This window comes from Marmota marmota, unplaced genomic scaffold (genome assembly GCF_001458135.2).
Source record: "Marmota marmota marmota unplaced genomic scaffold, marMar, whole genome shotgun sequence".
Classification (NCBI taxonomy): Eukaryota; Metazoa; Chordata; class Mammalia; order Rodentia; family Sciuridae; genus Marmota; species Marmota marmota.
The window spans coordinates 59375870-59379404 of record NW_026000026.1 but is presented as its reverse complement, the minus strand read 5'-3'; positions in this window follow the sequence as shown (position 1 = coordinate 59379404).

The window sequence follows — 3535 nt, the reverse complement described above, 5'->3', positions numbered from 1 at the left end:
ATATATATATATATATATATATATATATATATATATATATATATATATATATATATATATAATGTTATGCTTTAGATATGTGACCTTCAAAAGCTCATGTCCAAGGCAATACAAGAAAGTTTAGATGTTAAATGATTGTATTATGAGAGATTCAATCAGTTCATGAACCCACTAGAATGGGTTAACAGGTAATTGTAGGCAGGTAGGGTGTGAGTGGGCCACTGGAAGCATGTCTTTGAGTTTTGTATTTTGTTCTTAGTGAGCAGAGCTGTTTCTGCTACATGATTTCCACGTCCTGAGGTGCTCTTATTCTCCAAACCCTTTCATCATGCTGTTCTCCCTCATTTTGTCCCCAGAGCAATGGAGTCACCTGTCTACAGACTCAGATCTCTGAAACTATAAGCTCCAAATGAGCTTTGTTCATGTCAGTTCTTTTGGTCATAACAGTGAAGAATCGGACTAAAACAATAAATACTTAAATAAATATTTAGAATAAATTTTAAAACCCTTAAGTTTATATTCCATGTATTGATTTGAAACAAATGTTAATAGCTATACTCTTGGCTTCTGCATTGAGAAATGAACAAGGGCTATGAAACAGAAAGATTGCCATTTTTCTTTCAGTGTAAACTAGACAGGTTGGTTAGGCTTAAATCAGTACCGATTTCCAATAGTGTTCTCTTATCTATGTTGTTACCCAGAAAGTTGCATGGACAATTGCACCTACTATGAATCTAGGAAAGCAGAGAGCGACAGCACTTTAGAACAGCAGAATTTAGCTGATCATCCCTACAGACCAAGTTTGTACAAGGAACTTATACTCTCACTGATCAGTTAAATCACCCTTCCTTCCATCAGAAAGTCAGAAAACAGTAGTGATAAGGCGAGAAGTTTTCTATATGGAATACACTTTTTGCAGTGAATCAACAATGTTATGAATATAATAAAAATAGTACCACTTAAATATTCTATTATTATTTTCACTCTATTTTTTTTCTCTTCTGCTAGTTCAACTCAGCATATCAGAGTCAACTCAAGTCTATTTCACTTTTGGATTTATTTTGCATTACTATTTCTGATGCTTGTTGTTTCTAACTTATGTCTGTTAATGTTGGATTTTCATCTGTTTCCTCAGGTCAGCATCCATCTCAGGTCATCTATCCATCTCATTGTGTTGGTTTAATATTTTCTTTTGCTCATATTTTATTAGATTTAGATTCAAATTGGGTTTTGCTAGTGAAAGGTACTCAGAGCATATTTTATGCTTCTTTCATCTAAAAAGATTTCTTCATCTATCTTTTCTCCCTCCCATGCTCTCTTGCACTGATGTAAAATGGAAGAGATGGTACACTGCTTCTCTTCATCTTTCTCATGCTTGGGGATTTCAGTATGGACACTTCCCAGTGTCATGGGAAGTCTTCACAGAATTTCTCATGGATTAGGGTGGGAGGGTAACTTTTTATACATGATATGTTCATTCTTAATATTATTTGAGTATGGTTTGTGTCCCGCAAGGGTTCATTGTGATTAAAGGCTTGGTCCTCAGGTAGTTCTATTGGGAAGTAATATGGACCTTTAAGAGGTCAGTGGATCATTAGAAATATGCCCTGGAAGAAGATTGTGGGACCCTGATCTCTCTCTGACTTTCTGTTTGGAAATGTATGTTCTTCCTCACAAGTACCTCTGCCAGGATGTGAGCAGCCTCATCAGAAATGAGACCATGCAGGTTCCATGCCCTTAAACTTACAAAACTGTGAGATGAATTAACCTTTTCTCTTGATAAAGTTAGCTGCTTCAGTTTGGACATAATGCAGCATTTAGCCAGCAATGGAAAGCCTGTTAGAGGAGCTGAGTGTATCTTCTCTTCTGAGCTTTTGCTGAATAAAATCCATGGAAGTTCTCTTCACTAAACCCAAAATGTAACTCATTTCTGCAATGTAAGGATTTTTACAATTTAGCTTAGAGGCCCAAAGCTCTGGTTATTCAATCTATTTTAACAGATTGTTTTTTTTTTTTTTTTTCTTAGCAGCTTCTACCATCGCTTCGATGTTCAGGAGAGAGAAAAGAAAGGAGTTATGTGGAGTGTTGAGTAACGGGTGAGTGACCTTGAATTCTCAGTGTATTTCTCCATCCCCAACCCCAGCACTCAGCTCTCTAGAGAGTCTCATAGCTTCCATGCTCCCTATTTTTTAGTTCAAATAATTAGACGGAAGCTGGATGATTCTAGTTTCTTTGTCTTTTACTTTTCTTTCATGATGAATGGAAATACCAGATGGGACTGTCTCTTGAACTATTTTCCTGCTTCAACTGAAACCATATTCAGTTTTTTTCATATGCACACGAGGCCATTCATTTTGGCAGATTCTACTTTTGTGAGTGTTTCTGAACATTTTTATGATTTTCTAGACATATTTTCTATTCTCTTTATATTTCAGGGAGGTGCAGGTTGAATCAGTATATAAACATTACAGAATTTTCACTTGGTTTCTTTTGGACCACTAACTTTTGAATTTATGACAACATTCATTGTCTCTTCCCTTGAGGCATTATTTCTGGTGGAAAAAAATGCTGTGCATGTATGTATCATCATCATTATAATCATTGTTATTATTGTTAGTTTGTTGTTGTTAGTAGAGGCCAAACTACTGATTTTGTTTAAATCTTACCTAAATTCTCTCTATAGGTATTTTATTTTGCATGTCCTTGTGGTTGTTTCACATTTGGTTTTGCATTTAATGATTCAGTTGCATGAAAACCCCTTACTCTATAATTTTTGTCTGACTTCACTTGTTATTTTTAATTAACCAGTGTATCTGCTGCTCAGTTTGTGTTTTTTAATCAAGAAAATGAAGCAGAGCAATTAGTACCTTGAAATTATGAGCAAACTAACCGACACACTTCTCTGTAGACATTTATTTTGTCCTGACTCTTTTACATTCTAAATGAAGAAGGGAACTCATAAAAGACCCTGCTGCAAACAGAGCAGGCTGAGATAACACAAGCTCAGACACACTAAAGCTAATTACCTACAATAAGTGATTTGAAGCAGGGCCAATAAGAGATTGGGGAGTAAGCATATTAAAGCCTCTATAATAGAAGACATGAAAACGAGACAAAAGAAATGAGGGATGGAAATGTAGTGCATGAAAGGAAATTCATATGGGAGATTAAGAAAATCACATTGCTATTGTGTTTTATTCTAGTTAAAGTGAATGACCTTCAGTGGCAATGATTTTGAATTCAGTATTTATGAGAGAACTCAGGCTGTCCTGTGTTTGATGGCACACAGGTTAATTCCTTTTGTCCTCTGAGCCCCGCCTTCTTTCCTTATCCCTCCCCTCATTGTGTAGATAATTAGATACACGACAGAAAATTATAAGGACATGTCAACTCAAAGAGCAGGGATGCTGTGGGCTATGCTTATCTAGCTGAAGGCAGAATTTTGCCAATGTCAGAGCCTCTTCATCAGTCACAAAACTGCTAGGTTTATTCATTAATAATTCTTTAGGTGATGAAAGCATGTGCTCTCAGAGCA